The sequence below is a fragment of the Salmo salar genome, chromosome ssa07, assembly GCF_905237065.1.
Source record: "Salmo salar chromosome ssa07, Ssal_v3.1, whole genome shotgun sequence".
Classification (NCBI taxonomy): Eukaryota; Metazoa; Chordata; class Actinopteri; order Salmoniformes; family Salmonidae; genus Salmo; species Salmo salar.
The window spans coordinates 58,671,349-58,691,077 of NC_059448.1; the positions used below are offsets into that span (position 1 = coordinate 58,671,349).

Here is a 19,729-nt window from a genome sequence, read left to right on the forward strand (position 1 = left end):
GAATGTCTAAATGGCACTAGTGGTTGGCTCTGAAGTTAAGCCTGCCCAGCATGACGTATGCCTACCTGTGGAGACAGGTGTGGCGGAGACTTCCAAGCCTTGCTCTGATGAGAAAATCAGACATGATTTTGGACAGTTAGGGAGTGAGATTTTTATTTTGCGAAAAGTGGATCCGTGCCGTTTGGCCGACCCATACATACACTAATGTATATATACAGCAGTATGAGGACACCCCTTCAAATTAGTGGATTCGGCTATTTCAGCCACACCCGTTGCTGACAGGTGTATAAAATCGAGCACACTGACATGCAATCTCCATAGACAAACATTAGCAGTAGAATGGCCTTACTGATGAGTTCAGTGACTTTCAACTTGGCATCGTTAAAGGATGCCATCTTTCCAACAAGTCAGTTTTTCAAATATCTGCCCTGCTAGAGCTGTTCAGGTCAACTGTAAGTGCTGTTATTGTGAAGTGGAAATGTCTAGGAGCAACAACGGCCCAGCCACGAAGTGGTAGGCCGCACAAGCCCACAGAACAGGACTGCCGAAGTGCTGAACCGCGTAGCACGTAAAAAATCATCTGTCCTTGGTTGCAACACTCACTACCGAGATCCAAACTGCCTCTGGAGGCAACGTCAGTACAATAACTATTCTTTGGGAGCTTTATGAAATGGGTTTCCATGGCCAAGCAGCCGCACACAAGCCTAAGATCACCATGCACAATGCCAAGCGTCAGCTGGAGTGGTGTAAAGATCGTTACCATTGGACTCTAGAGCAGTGGAAACGTGTTCTCTGGAGTGATGAATCACGTTTCACTATCTGGCAGTCCGACGGATAAATCTGGCTTTGGAACGCTACCTGCCCCAATGCATAGTGTCAACTGTAAAGTTTGGTGGATCAGGAAAAAAGTTCTGGGGCTGTTTTCATGGTTCGGTCTAGGCCCCTTAGTTCCAGTGAAGGGAAATCTTAACGCTGTAGCAGCATACATTTACATTCTAGACAATTCTGTGCTTCCAACTTTCTGGAAACAGTTTGGGGAAGGCCCTTTCCTGTTTCACCATGAAAAGGCCCCCATGCACAAAGTGAGGTCCATACAGAAATGGTTTGTCGAGATCGGTGTGGAAGAACTTGACAGGCCTGCACAGAGCCCGGACCTCAACCCCATCAAACACCTTTAGGATGAATTGGAACGCTGACTGCGAGCCAGGCCTAATCGCCCAACATCAGTGCCCGACCTCACTAATGCTCTTGTGGCTGAATGGAAGCAAGTCCTCCCGCAGCAATGTTCCAACATCTAGTGGAAAACCTTCCCAGAAGATTGGAGGCTGTTATAACAGTAAAGTGGGGACCAACTCCATATTAATGCCCATGATTTTGAAATGAGATGCTGGACGAACAGGTGTCCACATACTTTTGGTCATGTAGTGTATGTCGTGTCAAGCTGGTTGAAAAACAAACTGGCTGCGGTTAAATCTGTCAAAGTTTTGAGAAGTGTAATTGTGTTTATTGTTTTTCTGCATCTTTCGCCCAGAGGCAGCAGGCGCTCTCTGTCACGCGTCTCAGGGCTCAACCTGTGTCGTGCTTTTGCAATCCGGAGCAAGGCGCGGCTCAAAGGAGTGATCAGTGGGGTGGATCAAATGGAAAAATAATATTGCTGGTATTTGTGACGCCCGCCGTTTGATGAGATGTAGCCCCGGTGGCAATACCCTGTCTGTTTTGTTAGCTTTGACTCAGTTTCCACCTGAGAAGGTCAGGTTAGGTTATATTTGATATTCTGTGAGGGCCCATGTTCCGAACCCGCTACGGTGCTTTAGGTGCCAAGGATTCAGACATGTTGCAGCACTGTGTAAAAGGGAGATGTGCAGGAGGGCATGGTCAGCGGGAGTGTAAAGTTGGGATAGAGTTGGGATAGAAAAAAGCACTGTGTGTTAACTGCAGCTGGGGATGCGGAAGTGCCCTGTGAGGGACAAACAGGTTGAGATTGCCAGTTTCGAGTGGGGAAGAAAGTTTCCTATGCTGAGGCAGTGAAGGGACTAGAGGATAGCCCAAGGGTGAGTGATTCCACTGGGAGCCCGTCAGTGAGTAAGCCTGAAGAGAGAGAGAGAGCCAGAGTGGATGAGTTTTAGTAAGGTATGATTTCTTGAGTTTTTATTGCTATGGTCATTAATTGTACCGCACAGATGGAATGGAAATCCCAGAAGGTTAATCTAGTGGTATCAGCAGCAGATAAGTTATTGGGCGTCAAGAGGTTTAAGTGTAGAAGAACTACATGGGGTTTTTGAGAGAAGGGGTTCCGGCCCCCCAGGCCGAAACCCTGTTGTAGGATCTGGTAGGGCCAAAGTAGTGGGAAGCGGTGGTGGGCTTGTTGGGGACAGTGGAGTATATGTAGGGTTGACAGGTGGTTGGTGGCACCTTAATTGGGGAGGACGAGCTCGTGGTAACGGCTGATGTGGAATGGTTTCCATGGTTTCCATGTATTTGATGCCACTGCGTCCGCTCCGTTCCAGCCATTATTATGAGTCATCCTCCCCTCACCAGCCTCCTGTGGTAGGGTTATATTGTGGTGCAATTAAAAATAAATAAATCCCATTCCCCTTTTCCCTTTTTTGTGAAGTGGATACTACTGCACTTCTGGAGCTAGGAACACAAGCATTTCGCTACACATGCAATAACATCTGCTAAATATGTTTACCAATACAATTTGATTTGATTTGAACAAAATGTGCAATTCACACTCCGACCTGTGAATGGCAGTAATACGCAACAAAGCCTCTAGTCTGTCAGACCACACGAAGAAGAAGAGAAGGTACCGCTTTCATTACACAGAGGCTGAAAAGAAAAATAAAGGCGTTTTCTCAAGAAATACAACTACAATTGAATATTAACGCTGACTGAAATAAAGTTGCCAGCTCAGAAATATAATCAATCCCTGCCCCAGTTTGGTCTGGATATCCCCTGGAGAGAAATCCCAGCAAAATAGACAGGGTGAGTAACTCAAACTCTCGCCTGAAACTAGCGCCAGATTGCTTGCAAATGATTACAAAAGTAAATGGGGATGGAGTACAAACCCATCATTCACAAATATCCTACCCCTGTCTTCGAAGTTCGTGTTATAAGAGCAGTGGAAAAGTCAAAAGGTTCGCCCAAAAATGCTTGCAGGTCTTGGAGGTAATCTGAGTAGGAGAGTCGCAGGCTTTGCCGGGAAGGGATAGGCCGCACTGTCAATGTTGAACGGTTTTCCTTTTCTGCTAATGCTAAACCAAGTTAGCTAACAGATAGCAAACCTGACACTTCTTTTTCGTTTGAAACGTGTTTATACCGCTGAAAGTAGTGTAGTGTTCTTGTTTACAATATGAAAATATATATTTTTTTTATAATGTCATAAGTATTCAATTTTGTTTATTATTCTTGGGTTGTCTGTCTAGCTAGCCTACCGAGAGTTGCTAGCTTCATCCGCTAGCGCTAGCAAGTTAGCTACATTCGCGTCACTTGACCGGCTTTTTAAAAAAAAGTGTAAAGCATCTGTCAAATACAGTGCCTTTAAACTTTTCACACCACTTTAGTTTTATCACATTTTGTTGTTACAGCCTGAATTTAAAATGAGTTTGTCACTGGCCTACACACAATACTCCGTATAGTAATGTTAAAGTGGAAATATGTTTTTGAAGTCTTTCCAAATGTATTACAATGGTATTGAGTTAAGGAGTAAAATTGCATGAACTCCCTGTGTGCAATAGTGTTTAACATGATTTTGAACGACTACATCATCTCTGTACCCCACACATACAATTATCTTTAAGGTTCTGCAGTCTAGCAGTGAATTTCAAACACAGATTCAGCCAAAAAGACCAGCAAGCTAGATAGATGGTTAAAAAAAAGACATTGAATATCCCTTTGAGCATGGTGAAGTTATTAATTTCAATTTGGATGGTGTATCAATACACCCAGTCACGACAAAGATACAGACATCCTTACTAACTAAGTTGCCGGAGAGGAAGGAAACCGCTCAGGGATTCACCATGAGGCCAATGGTGACTTTAAAACAGTTAGATATTTTGGGGTGTAGTTACCCTTTAACGTGCTCCTAGCGAGGCTGTTGTTTAGCAGTGTTTTTGTAGCGCACATGATGGTAGAGTTTGTAAATAATAAAGATAATCATTGTCAGGTAAGCATAGGCTACTTTGTAGTTAACATTTAATTGAGAAAGTTTTTGGGAAAGCCTTTCCATCTACCAGGAGACAGTTTTTATTAGCATTTTTGCTAAATTCTACACAAAGTGGTAGACAGGCACATACACACACAGGGGATCTCGTTGCCTGTTTAGAAAGTTGCAGGAAATACGAATCACTGAAGCATTCTGTTCATGTCTTATGATAAACTTTACTGAATATTGTTCAATTCCGTTTTCATGTTTGGATTTTGTCCATGTTCTCTGCATGGCGGTATTTTACAAGGCCCTAATCCTCCATGGTTTGGAAAATTGCATTTGGCTCAGAACAGGGCATGCACGGCTGGCACTCGGATGTAGACAGAGAGCAAACATTAATAATATGCTTGTCAATCTCTCCAGGCTTAAAGTAGAGGAGAGATTGACTTCATCACTACTTGTATTTGTGAGAGTTATTGACATGTTGAAAGCACCGAGCTGTCTGTTTTTAAACGACTAGCACACAGCTCGGACATGCATACCCCCACAATCGCCCATAAATTTGAAAGAAGCAAGATATGATTTTTAGTCTATATTTCCCAGCCCTAGTTGGGAGGCCTCAAGAGACCAGGGGGTGGCAGGACCGAGTGCTCGGGTTGGGGTGTAGGGTTTGAGCATAGCCGGACGGTAGGGAGGGGCAGTTCCCTGCTCCTCCGTAGGCGAGCACCATGGTCTTGAAGATGATGTGAATTTCGACTGGAAGCCAGTGGAGTGTGCTGAGGAGTGAGGTGACGTGGGAGAATTTAGGAATGTTGAACGACCAGGCGGGCTGTGTCATTCGTTGTGGGGTGGCAGGTAGCCTAGTGGTTAGAGTGTTGTGCCAGTAACCTGAAAGGTTGCTGGATCGAATCCCTGAGCTGACAAGGTAAAAATCTGTTGTTCTGCCCCTGGACAAAGGCAGTTAACCCACTGTTCCTAGGCCTTCATTGTAAATAAGAACTTGTTCTTAACTGACTTGCCAAGTTAAATAAAGGTAAAATAAAAATTCTGGATAAGTTGCAAGTTTTTTTTGGATGGCTCATCGGGGAGCCCAGACAACAGAGTTACAGCAGTCTAGACTGGAGATGACAAGTACCTGGGTTAGGACCTGCGCCACTTCCTGTGTGAGGAAAAGTCTGATGTTATAGAGCAGTGGTATGTCACTCTACTGATGTTATAGAGCAGTGGTATGTCACTCTACTGATGTTATAGAGCAGTGGTATGTCACTCTACTGATGTTATAGAGCAGTGGTATGTCACTCTGCTGATGTTATAGAGCAGTGGTATGTCACTCTACTGATGGTATAGAGCAGTGGTATTCAAAGGTGGGGTGGCGACCCCTACTTTTGTCGCAGGGAAACTGCAATGGGGTCCCTAAAATATTTTTCTATTTTTTTTGGCACAAAAGTAAAGAGTACAGATTATTGTATGGGACAATATACAAAAGTCTTTGAGAGAAATAATTATAAAAATGTAAATGTTGATTTAAATATAGAAGAGTAGTGAAGTGTCAACACAGCAATGATCGGAGAGACCATGTGAGGAGCAGAGTGACTTGGTCTATAGAGAGGAGAGGACCTAGAACCCGAGCCCTGGGGGACACCAGTAGTGAGAGTATATGGTGCAGGCACAGCTCCCCTCTACGCCGCCTGGTAGGAACGACCACTGTGGGTGGTTCCCTCCGTAGCCAGACAGACAGATCCTACCATGACTGCATCCTGGGAAACCTCAGCCCGAGTCTCAACACTGGACAGTAACTTAACTGGGAGGCTAAAAATACATCCGTGGCTGTTTCTAATTTCATACTAGACACATGCAGGAGGTTGAGTCAGACGAGCTCCACTCTACAGGCCTGTCAGCCATCCAGTCAGGGTAGGGCCCACTCGGATACCCCACCTCTGGCCTGTGTCCAGTGGGGCTGTCCCCTAAATGGCACCCTATTCCCTTTATAGTGCACTACTTTAGACCAGAGCCCTATTCCCTATATAGTGCACTACTTTAGACCAGAGCCCTATTCCCTATATAGTGCACTACTTTAGACCAGAGCCCTATTCCCTATATAGTGCACTACTTTAGACCAGAGCCCTATTCCCTATATAGTGCACTACTTTTAGACCAGAGCCCTATTCCCTATATAGTGCACTACTTTAGACCAGAGCCCTATTCCCTATATAGTGACTACTTTAGACCAGAGCCCTATTCCCTATATAGTGCACTACTTTAGACCAGAGCCCTATTCCCTATATAGTACACTACTTTAGACCAGAGCCCTATTCCCTATATAGTGCACTACTTTAGACCACAGGCCTATTCCCTATATAGTGCACTACTTTAGACCAGAGCCCTATGGACCCTGGTGAAAAGTAGTGCACTATAAAGGGAATAGGGCTCCATTTGGGCTGTAACACGGGGGCCGGCCCCAGGAAGGGCTGATGGCCTTACATGTAGAGCAGGCAGGAGAAGAAGGGGAGGGGCTGGAGAGGGGTCGAAGAGCACCATGCTTCCTTCACCACTTCCCTTTAAAGAGAGGACCAGTGATCTGGCTCCTCCTCTCTCCATGCTAGGGATGGGACAGGGTATTTTTAGACTCTCCTTCCTCTAGGTGTGTGTGTGTGTGTGTGTGTGTGTGTGTGTGTGTGTGTGTGTGTGTGTGTGTCGCTCTCTTTCTCTGGCCTCTCCCCTGCCCCTAGTGAGACAGAACTACAGCCACCTACACTGGCTGAACCCCTGGGTCACATTCATTAGTGCACACCGTAGCAAAACGTTTTGCAACGGAAAAAGGACAACAAGCATTTCTTATAAGTTTCAGGTAGTCCCTCCCAGGTCCGTTTTCTTTAGTTTGGTGCCTAATGAACACTACCCAGGCCTACCTCCTATAGACAAGGAACAGAAAGACATGAAGCCAACCAGGCTATTCTATAGACAGTATATAGTGAAGGAACAACAGAAAGACATGAAGCCAACCAGGCTATTCTATAGACAGTATATAGTGAAGGAACAACAGAAAGACATGAAGCCAACCAGGCTATTCTATAGACAGTATATAGTGAAGGAACAACAGAAAGACATGAAGCCAACCAGGCTATTCTATAGACAGTATATAGTGAAGGAACAACAGAAAGACATGAAGCCAACCAGGCTATTCTATAGACAGTATATAGTGAAGGAACAACAGAAAGACATGAAGCCAACCAGGCTATTCTATAGACAGTATATAGTGAAGGAACAACAGAAAGACATGAAGCCAACCAGGCTATTCTATAGACAGTATATAGTGAAGGAACAACAGAAAGACATGAAGCCAACCAGGCTATTCTATAGACAGTATATAGTGAAGGAACAACAGAAAGACATGAAGCCAACCAGGCTATTCTATAGACAGTATATAGTGAAGGAACAACAGAAAGACATGAAGCCAACCAGGCTATTCTATAGACAGTATATAGTGAAGGAACAACAGAAAGACATGAAGCCAACCAGGCTATTCTATAGACAGTATATAGTGAAGGAACAACAGAAAGACATGAAGCCAACCAGGCTATTCTATAGACAGTATATAGTGAAGGAACAACAGAAAGACATGAAGCCAACCAGGCTATTCTATAGACAGTATATAGTGAAGGAACAACAGAAAGACATGAAGCCAACCAGGCTATTCTATAGACAGTATATAGTGAAGGAACAACAGAAAGACATGAAGCCAACCAGGCTATTCTATAGACAGTATATAGTGAAGGAACAACAGAAAGACATGAAGCCAACCAGGCTATTCTATAGACAGTATATAGTGAAGGAACAACAGAAAGACATGAAGCCAACCAGGCTATGTGAGATACAGTAGGAATACCATGCCATTGTTTCACATACTAGCAGTCCTTGGCTGCCAACCCCAGGACTGTGGGCCCTAGCCCAGGTCTGTGGGCCCTAGCCCAGGTCTGTGGGCCCTAGCCCAGGTCTGTGGGCCCTAGCCCAGGTCTGTGGGCCCTAGCCCAGGTATTTTTGTCCGTTTTCCCTCTCCTCGCCGCCTCTCCTTGATTATTTTCTACCTTTGTCAAAAGGAAGTGAGGACTGAGAAGAGGATGCAGGAGTTGTGCTAACCCAATTGAGAAAAGGCATATGTATGTAATGTCTACAAGGATGTGTTTTAGCAGACCAGTCTCTCTCTGTGAGAACCAGAATAAGATGCAGCCTGAGGAGACATTCTCTCTCTGTGAGAACCAGAATAAGATGGAGCCTGAAGAGACATTCTCTCTCTGTGAGAACCAGAATAAGATGGAGCCTGAAGAGACATTCTCTCTCTGTGAGAACCAGAATAAGATGGAGCCTGAGGAGATATTCTCTCTCTGTGAGAACCAGAATAAGATGGAGCCTGAGGAGATATTCTCTCTCTGTGAGAACCAGAATAAGATGGAGCCTGAAGAGACATTCTCTCTCTGTGAGAACCAGGACAGAATGCAGCCTGAGGAGACATTCTCTCTCTGTGAGAACCAGGACAGAATGCAGCCTGAAGAGACATTCTCTCTCTGTGAGAACCAGGACAGAATGCAGCCTGAGGAGATATTCTCTCTCTGTGAGAACCAGGACAGAATGCAGCCTGAGGAGATATTCTCTCTCTGTGAGAACCAGGACAGAATGCAGCCTGAAGAGACATTCTCTCTCTGTGAGAACCAGAATAAGATGCAGCCTGAAGAGACATTCTCTCTCTGTGAGAACGAGAATAAGATGGAGCCTGAGGAGAACCTTGGTCAGGGCTGTTTTTCGTGGTTCGGACCCCTTAGATCCAGTGAAGGGAAATCTTAACGCTACAGCATACAATGACATTCTAGACGATTCTGTGCTTCCACCTTTGTGGCAACAGTTTGGGGAAGGCCTTTTCCTGTTTCAACATGACAAGGCCCCCGTGCACAAAGCGAGGTCCATACAGAAATGGTTTGTCGAGATCGGTGTGGAAGAACTTGACTGGCCTGCACAGAGCCCGGACCTCAACCCCATCGAACACCTTTGGGATGAATTAGAACGCTGACTGCGAGCCAGGCTTAATCACCCAACATCAGTGCCCGACCTCACTAATGCTCTTGTGGCTGAATGGAAGCAAGTCCCCCTGCAGCAATGTTCCAACATCTAGTGGAAAGCCTTCCCAGAAGAGTGGAGGCTGTTATAGCAGCAATGTTCCAACATCTAGTGGAAAGCCTTCCCAGAAGAGTGGAGGCTGTTATAGCAGCAATGTTCCAACATCTAGTGGAAAGCCTTCCCAGAAGAGTGGAGGCTGTTATAGCAGCAATGTTCCAACATCTAGTGGAAAGCCTTCCCAGAAGAGTGGAGGCTGTTATAGCAGCAAAGGGGGACCAACTAATACCCATGATTTTGAAATTAGATGTTGGACGAGCAGGTGTCCTCATACTGTTGGTGATGTAGTGTATGTGCTGTATTGCTTACTGTTAGAGTAAAACACTTAGGTGATCCTTTCCCAATTAAAAAGACAGATATCTGGGGGATGGATTGTAAAAGCCCTTGTTATTGTCCAGCACATCCATTCAGAGCTTTTTACAGACAGGCGTGCTGTGTCTCTCTCTCTGATGAGACATCCGATGAGTGCTTGATGAGTGTTGTTTACCCATGATCCTCTCTGGGGGAGTCTTCCAGTGTGCCTCTGACTCAGCTCGGTCTCATTATATCCTTCCTGAGAGAGAGAGAGAGAGAGAGAGAGAGAGAGAGAGAGAGAGAGAGAGAGAGAGAGAGAGAGAGAGAGAGAGAGAGAGAGAGAGAGAGAGAGAGAGAGAGAGAGAGAGAGAGAGAGAGAGAGAGAGAGAGAGAGAGAGAGAGAGAGAGAGAGAGAGAGAGAGAGAGAGAGAGAGAGAGAGAGAGAGAGAGAGAGAGAGAGAGAGAGAGAGAGAGAGAGAGAGAGAGAGAGAGAGAGAGAGAGAGAGAAGAGAGAGAGAGAGAGAGAGAGAGAGAGAGAGAGAGAGAGAGAGAGAGAGAGAGAGAGAGAGAGAGAGAGAGAGAGAGAGAGAGAGAGTGTGTGAGATAATTACTTCTTCCTCTTGTGTGTGTCAGTGTCCCTGTGTGTTAGTGACTTGGCATTCAGAAAGTATTCACACCCCTTGACTTTTTCCACATTTTGTTACATTAGTCTATTTCTAAAATGGATTAACGTGTCTACACACACTACCCCATAATGACATCACACTACCCCATAATGACATCACACTACCCCATAATGACATCACACTACCCCATAATGACATCACACTACCCCATAATGACATCACACTACCCCATAATGAAATCACACTACCCCATAATGACATCACACTACCCCATAATGACATCACACTACCCCATAAAGCAAAAACTGTTATTTAGCAAATGTATATATCTATTTAAAAAAAAACAGATCACATCTACACAAGTATTCAGACCCTTTACTCAGTACTTTGTTAAACCACCTTTTGCAGCGATTACAGCCTCGAGTCTTCTTGGGTATGACACTACAAGACTGGCACACCTGTATTTTGGAAGTTTCTCCCGTTGTTCTCTGCAGATCCTCTCAAGCTCTGACAGCTATTTTCAGGTCTCTCCAGAGATGTTCAATCGGGTTCAAGTCCAGGCTCTGGCTGGGCCACTCGAGGACATGTCATGTGCCTTTTTTACTGAGGAATGGCTTCTGTCTGTCCACTCTACCATAGAGGCCTGATTGGTGGAGTGCTGCAGAGACGGTTGTCTTTCTGGAAGCTTCTTCCATCTCCACAGAGGAACTCTGGAGCTCTGTCAGAGTGACCATCGGGTTCTTGGTCACCTCCCTGACCAAGGACCTTCTCACCCGATTGCTCAGTTTGGCTGGGTGGCCAGCTCTAGGAAGAGTCTTGGTGGTTCCAAACTTCTTCCATTTAAGAATGATGGAGGCCACTGTGTTCTTGGAGACCTTCAATGCTGCAGACATGTTTTGGTACCCTTCCCCAGATCTTTGCCTCGCCACAATCCTGTCTCGGAGCTCTACGGGCAATTCCTTCGACCTCATGGCTTGGTTATTGTCTGACATGCACTGTCAACTGTGGGACCTTACATAGACAGGTGTGTGCCTTTCCAAATCATGTCCAATCAATAGAATTTACCACAGGTGGACTCCAATCAAGTTGTAGAAACATCTCAAGGATGATTAATGGAAACAGGATGCACCCGAGCTCAATTCCGAGTCTCATAGCAAAGGGTCTGAATACTTATGCTAACATTTCTAAAAACCTGTTTTTGCTTTGTCATTATAGGGTATTGTGATGTCATTATTGGGTACTGTGATGTCATTATGGGGTATTGTGATGTCATTATGGGGTATTGTGTGTAGATTGATGAGGGAAATGTTTTATTTCATCCATTTTAGAATAAGGCTGTAACGTAACAAGGTGGAAACAGGGAAGGGGTCTGAATACTTTCCCAAGGCACTGTACCTGTAGTCTGAATGCTCATAGTTGGTATGAGTCACACCTTCCCTGACATACAACACTCCTCACATCACACCAGATGTCTGCTCTGTCAGTTTATAATGAACTATTCAGACGTCAGTCATCACATAAAAGAGGATGTCATCTGTTGGTCTTAGCGGAGAATATTGATGAGTACGGGTGTAGAGTATTGGGCATGTTGTTGATGGCACTTTTAATTAGGCTGCTGTTACTACCCTCACAAGACTCTGGTCAGTTATGTCTTCTTGTACGCTTCCCATCTGAAACAGTTCACAACCATTCCTTCATATATCAGGACATTTTATTGTGTTTTTGGGCTTTGGCAAGGGTTCTTTCGGCTGTTTGTGCACAGTACATATTTTTTTCTTCTCTCTGCAAGTCTAAGTCGGTAGCCAAAGTGAAGTTTGTTTCAACGAGGAATCGCCGTTTTGCAACTTTTTTTCACTTGAGAAATAATGCACGTCTTAGTGTTGGATGTAAAATTGGGGCGACTAAGATCTCCACGTCCAAATTATTGACCGATTTTTCTTGCGTTAGATTCTTTAGTTTTAATTCTGACTATTTTGAGGAATAGTCAGAATATACTGGCTACGGCGTCTCAAGATGGACAAACGGTACTATCGCTGGGTTTTTTCTCCCTCTCATTTTTCAAGTGAAGGTCTTTCTAAGGGAGTATGGAGCTCGTTCGGTTGGCGTAGATGAGGTCCTCGGCGCCAACCTAACCAAAGCATGCCGGAAGGCTTTAACCGGTTAAAACCGGAAACGGCAACTCATTATGTGTAGTGTCCACTTAAGACTTAAATCATAGTCCTGTGTTTCAACCTCTCCTCCAATGGCTCTTCTCATCTCTCTCTGGGTGGAAGAACATGAGACTTCTAATGAGGTCTAGACCACTAAATCAATTTCATTCCTCCAATGGCTGAGCGGGAAAACAGGCCACACGGCTGAACATAAAAGCCTTTCTATCTCTCAGTGGTTGGTTAAGACTCACTCAGACACATGTTCAACCCAGAGACCTTTTAAGCCAATCATTGTTTCTCTGTACGGTACTGTGGAGTCAGTGTGGTTTTGTTGGTCATTGGTTCTCTGTTCAGATACTGTTAACACTCACACCAGGGGTACTCAACCAGCTACTGTTAACACTCACACCAGGGGTACTCAACCAGATACTGTTAACACTCACACCAGGGGTACTCAACCAGATACTGTTAACACTCACACCAGGGGTACTCAACCAGATACTGTTAACACTCACACCAGGGGTACTCAACCAGATACTGTTAACACTCACACCAGGGGTACTCAACCAGATACTGTTAACACTCACACCAGGGGTACTCAACCAGATACTGTTAACACTCACACCAGGGGTACTCAACCAGATACTGTTAACACTCACACCAGGGGTACTCAACCAGATACTGTTAACACTCACACCAGGGGTACTCAACTAGATACTGTTAACACTCACACCAGGGGTACTCAACCAGATACTGTTAACGCTCACACCAGGGGTACTCAACCAGATACTGTTAAAACTCACACCAGGGGTACTCAACCAGCTACTGTTAACACTCACACCAGGGGTACTCAACCAGATACTGTTAACACTCACACCAGGGGTACACAACTAGATACTGTTAACACTCACACCAGGGGTACTCAACCAGATACTGTTAACACTCACACCAGGGGTACTCAACTAGATACTGTTAACACTCACACCAGGGGTACTCAACCAGATACTGTTAACACTCACACCAGGGGTACTCAACCAGATACTGTTAACACTCACACCAGGGGTACTCAACCAGCTCCTGTTAACACTCACACCAGGGGTACTCAACCAGCTACTGTTAACACTCACACCAGGGGTACTCAACCAGCTACTGTTAACACTCACACCAGGGGTACTCAACTAGATACTGTTAACACTCACACCAGGGGTACTCAACCAGCTCCTGTTAACACTCACACCAGGGGTACTCAACCAGATACTGTTAACACTCACACCAGGGGTACTCAACCAGATACTGTTAACACTCACACCAGGGGTACTCAACCAGCTACTGTTAACACTCACACCAGGGGTACTCAACTAGATACTGTTAACGCTCACACCAGGGGTACTCAACCAGATACTGTTAACGCTCACACCAGGGGTACTCAACCAGATACTGTTAACACTCACACCAGGGGTACTCAACCAGCTACTGTTAACACTCACACCAGGGGTACTCAACCAGATACTGTTAACACTCACACCAGGGGTACACAACTAGATACTGTTAACACTCACACCAGGGGTACTCAACCAGATACTGTTAACACTCACACCAGGGGTACTCAAACAGCTACTGTTAACACTCACACCAGGGGTACTCAACTAGATACTGTTAACACTCACACCAGGGGTACTCAACCAGATACTGTTAACACTCACACCAGGGGTACTCAACTAGATACTGTTAACACTCACACCAGGGGTACTCAACCAGATACTGTTAACACTCACACCAGGGGTATTCAACCAGATACTGTTAACACTCACACCAGGGGTACTCAACCAGATACTGTTAACACTCACACCAGGGGTACTCAACCAGATACTGTTAACACCAACACTCACACCAGGGGTACTCAACCAGATACTGTTAACACTCACACCAGGGGTACTCAACTAGATACTGTTAACACTCACACCAGGGGTACTCAACCAGATACTGTTAACACTCACACCAGGGGTATCACATTTAAACTCACACCAGGGGTACTCAACCAGATACTGTTAACACTCACACCAGGGGTACTCAACCAGATACTGTTAACACTCACACCAGGGGTACTCAACCAGCTCCTGTTAACACTCACACCCCTCTTGTTTGGCGGAAAGAAAATGTGACACTTTCAAAGCTAATTTCCTGTAATTCTACACGCTTTGTCCACTGGTGAGACTTTCTGTTCGGTATTGTAATCTCTTTCTCCCCCCCACCGTCTCGTTCCAGCCTGCACTGCCCCCTGCCACGTCTCTCTCTGCTCCTCATCTTGGACATCCTGCAGTCCAGAGGTGAAGGATATGGATCCTATGGAGTGTCCGCTGTGTTTGGAGTCGCTGGAGATAGACGATGCCAACTTCTTCCCCTGCACCTGCGGCTACCAGATCTGCCGCTTCTGTTGGCACCGCATCCGCACAGACGAGAACGGCCTCTGCCCTGCCTGCAGAAAGGTACGCTACCGTAGTCTACCCCCTACCCCATATCCTACCCTAAACCCTGGCCTAGTCTAACCACTACCCCATATCCTACCCTAAACCCTGCCCTAGTCTAACTCTTACCCCATATCCTACCCTAAACCCTGCCCTAGTCTAACCACTACCTCATATCCTATCCTACCCTAAACCCTGGCCTAGTCTAACCACTACCCCATATCCTACCCTAAACCCTGGCCTAGTCTAACCCCTACCCCATATTCTATCCTAAACCCTGGCCTAGTCTAACCACTACCCCATATCCTACCCTAAACCCTGGCCTAGTCTAACCACTACCCCATATCCTACCCTAAACCCTGGCCTAGTCTAAGCACTACCCCCATATCCTACCCTAAACCCTGCCCTAGTCTAACCACTACCCCATATCCTACCCTAAACCCTGGCCTAGTCTAACCACTACCCCATATCCTACCCTAAACCCTGGCCTAGTCTAACCACTACCCCATATCCTACCCTAAACCCTGCCCTAGTCTAATCCCTACCCCATATCCTACCCTAAACCCTGGCCTAGTCGAACCCCGACCCCATATCCTACCCTAAACCCTGCCCTAGTCTAACCACTACCCCATATCCTACCCTAAACCCTGCCCTAGTCTAACCACTACCCCATATCCTACCCTAAACCCTGCCCTAGTCTAACCCCGACCCCATATCCTACCCTAAACCCTGGCCTAGTCTAACCACTACCTCATATCCTATCCTACCCTAAACCCTGCCCTAGTTTAACCACTACCCAATATACTACCCTAAACCCTGCCCTAGTCTAACCACTACCCCATATCCTACCCTAAACCCTGCCCTAGTCTAACACCTACCCCACATCCTACCCTAAACCCTAGTCTAACCACTACCCCATATCCTACCCTAAACCCTGCCCTAGTCGAACCACTACCCCATTATCTCACCCTACCCTAAACCCTGCCCCATATTCTACCCTAAACCCTGCCCTAGTCGAACCCCGACCCCATATCCTACCCTAAACCCTGGCCTAGTCTAACCACTACCTCATATCCTATCCTACCCTAAACTCTGCCCTAGTCGAACCACTACCCCATATCCTACCCTAAACCCTGCCCTAGTCGAACCACTACCCCATATCCTACCCTAAACCCTGCCCTAGTCGAACCACTACCCCCTATCCTACCCTAAACCCTGCCCTAGTCCAACCCCTACCCCACTCCTACCCTACCCTAAACCTTACCCAAGTCTATACCTACCCCATATCCTACCCTAAACCTTAGTCTAACCCCTACTCTCATCTTACCCTAAACCCGGCCCCCAACCTACCCAATATCCTACCCTCAACCCTAGTCTATTCCCTACCTCACATCCTACCCTAAACCCTGCCCTAGTCTAAGCCTGACCCCATATCCTACCCTAAATCCTAGTCCACCCCTACCTCATATCTTACCCTAAACCCTGCCCTAGTCTAACCAATACCCCCAATCCTACCCTACACCTTACCCTAGTCTAACACCTACCCCAAACCCTGCCCTAGTCTAACACCTACCCCATATCATACCCTAAACCCTGCTCTAGTCTAACCCTGACCCCATATCCTACCCCAAACCCTGCCTTAGTCTAAACCCTACCCTAGTCTAGCCCTACCCCAAACACTGCCCTAGTCTAATCCCTACCCCATATCCTACCCTAAACCCTACCCTAGTCTAATCCCTACCCCAAAACCTGCCCTAGTCTAAATCCTACCCCATATCTTACCCGGCCCTAGTTTAACCCCGACACTATAATATACCCTAACCTAAATCTTACCCTAGTCTAAACCCTACCCTAAACCCTAGTCTACCCCTACCCCATATCCTACCCTAAACCTTACCCTAGTCTAAGCCCGACCCCATATCCTACCCTAAACCTTACCCCAGTCTAACCCCATATCCTACCCTACCCTAAACCTTACCCTAGTCTAACCCCTACCTCATATCCTATCCTACTCTAGTCTAATCCCTACCCCCTATCCTATCCTAAACCTTACCCCAGTCTAACTCCTACCCCATATCCTAACCTAAACCTTACCCCAGTCTAACCCCTACCCCATATCCTACCAAACCTAAACCATACCCCAGTCTAACCCCTACCCCATATCCTACCCTAAACCTTACCCCAGTCTAACCCCTACCCCATATCCTACCCCAAACCCTGCCCTAGTCTAACACCGAACCCATATCCTACCCTAAACCCTAGTCTAACCCCTACCCAATATCCTACCCTAAACCTTACCCTAGTCGAACCCTGAACCCTTATCATATCCTACCCTAAACCCTAGTCTAACCATACCCCATATCCTACCCTAGTCTACCCCCTACCCCATATCCTATGCTACCCTAAACCCCAGTCTAACCCCTACCCTAGGGTTCCCCACCTGGCAGCCCGCGGGCCAAATCTGACCGGCAGGCAATATTATTTGGCCCCCCAAAGCCCCCAAATGATTTAATATTTGTTTCATAAAAAAAAAAAAATGGAATTTAAAATAATCTAACGAAATCTCAGACAGATGTAATTTTCTAAGAAGGAAGTTAACCTGCCTAAAATAAAGCAAAAGTAACATTTTAACTTCCTTCATGAGGAGAGAGAGAATACAGAAGACAGTCAGCTAATAAAGCAGGCCAGCGGACCATTTAGTGGTGCTGAAACGTAACGCTGCAACCGCAGAGCAATCAATAGGTGGACAGCGCCTGGTGCTGAAAATATAGCTAACTTGTTATATTAGGCCTGTATAAAATAACTTAACTGGCTATGAGACTTCACAGCATCTTTCACAATAAAAAGATATAGACAAATAGAATTGGGATAAAAAAAAGAAAATTAAGCCTACTTACAATTGCAACTGGCCAAAAATGTAGCATCCTACATAAAACAATCATTTAAAGAAAAAAAGGCGATGTCGGGGTATAGCCTGCTCTGGTAACAACAGGAAACTGGTGTTTACGTGCTGCCTCTCTGCCTACAGCTTTACCCAGAGGTGTACAACCCCCTGTCCTTTAATCTAACACACCCCTCTCTTTCTCTTCCTGTCTCTGACAGCTTTACCCAGAGGGTGTACAACCCCCTGTCCTTTAATCTAACACACCCCTCTCTCCTGTCTCTCTCTCCTGTCTCTGTAACAGCCTTACCCAGAGGACCCAGCGGTGTACAACCCCTGTCCTTTTATCTAACACACCCCCTCTCTCTCTCCTGTCTCTGTAACAGCCTTACCCAGAGGACCCAGCGGTGTACAACCCCCTGTCCTTTTATCTAACACACCCCTCTCTCTCTCCTGTCTCTGTAACAGCCTTACCCAGAGGTCCCAGCGGTGTACAACCCCCTGTCCTTTTATCTAACACACCCCTCTCTCTCCTGTCTCTGTAACAGCCTTACCCAGAGGTCCCAGCGGTGTACAACCCCCTGTCCTTTTATCTAACACACCCCTCTCTCTCTCCTGTCTCTGTAACAGCCTTACCCAGAGGACCCAGCGGTGTACAACCCCCTGTCCTTTAATCTAACACACCCCTCTCTCTCTCCTGTCTCTGTAACAGCCTTACCCAGAGGTCCCAGCGGTGTACAACCCCCTGTCCTTTTATCTAACACACCCCTCTCTCTCTCCTGTCTCTGTAACAGCCTTACCCAGAGGACCCAGCGGTGTACAACCCCCTGTCCTTTTATCTAACACACCCCTCTCTCTCTCCTGTCTCTGTAACAGCCTTACCCAGAGGACCCAGCGGTGTACAACCCCCTGTCCTTTTATCTAACACACCCCTCTCTCTCTCCTGTCTCTGTAACAGCCTTACCCAGAGGACCCAGCGGTGTACAACCCCCTGTCCTTTTATCTAACACACCCCTCTCTCTCTCCTGTCTCTGTAACAGCCTTACCCAGAGGACCCAGCGGTGTACAACCCCCTGTCCTTTTATCTAACACACCCCTCTCTCTCTCCTGTCTCTGTAACAGCCTTACCCAGAGGACCCAGCGGTGTACAACCCCCTGTCCTTTTATCTAACACACCCCTCTCTCTCTCCTGTCTCTGTAACAGCCTTACCCAGAGGACCCAGCGGTGTACAACCCCCTGTCCTTTTATCTAACACACCCCTCTCTCTCTCCTGTCTCTGTAACAGCCTTACCCAGAGGACCCAGCGGTGTACAACCCCCTGTCCTTTTATCTAACACACCCCTCTCTCTCTCCTGTCTCTGTAACAGCCTTACCCAGAGGACCCAGCGGTGTACAACCCCCTGTCCTTTTATCTAACACACCCCTCTCTCTCCTGTCTCTGTAACAGCCTTACCCAGAGGACCCAGCGGTGTACAACCCCCTGTCCTTTTATCTAACACACCTCTCTCTCTCCTGTCTCTGTAACAGCCTTACCCAGAGGACCCAGCGGTGTACAACCCCCTGTCCTTTTATCTAACACACCCTCTCTCTCCTGTCTCTGTAACAGCCTTACCCAGAGGACCCAGCGGTGTACAACCCCCTGTCCTTTTATCTAACACACCCCTCTCTCTCTCCTGTCTCTGTAACAGCCTTACCCAGAGGACCCAGCGGTGTACAACCCCCTGTCCTTTTATCTAACACACCCCTCTCTCTCTCCTGTCTCTGTAACAGCCTTACCCAGAGGACCCAGCGGTGTACAACCCCCTGTCCTTTTATCTAACACACCCCTCTCTCTCTCCTGTCTCTGTAACAGCCTTACCCAGAGGACCCAGCGGTGTACAACCCCCTGTCCTTTTATCTAACACACCCCTCTCTCTCTCTCCTGTCTCTGTAACAGCCTTACCCAGAGGACCCAGCGGTGTACAACCCCCTGTCCTTTTATCTAACACACCCCCTCTCT

General features: G+C 46.6%; 1 pseudogene; it reads left to right on the forward strand.

Moving 5' to 3' along the window:
• The first annotated feature begins 2,747 nt into the window (after positions 1–2,747).
• The window catches only part of LOC106609816 (CCR4-NOT transcription complex subunit 4-like), a 61,705-nt pseudogene continuing 44,723 nt past the window's right edge, over positions 2,748–19,729 (forward strand).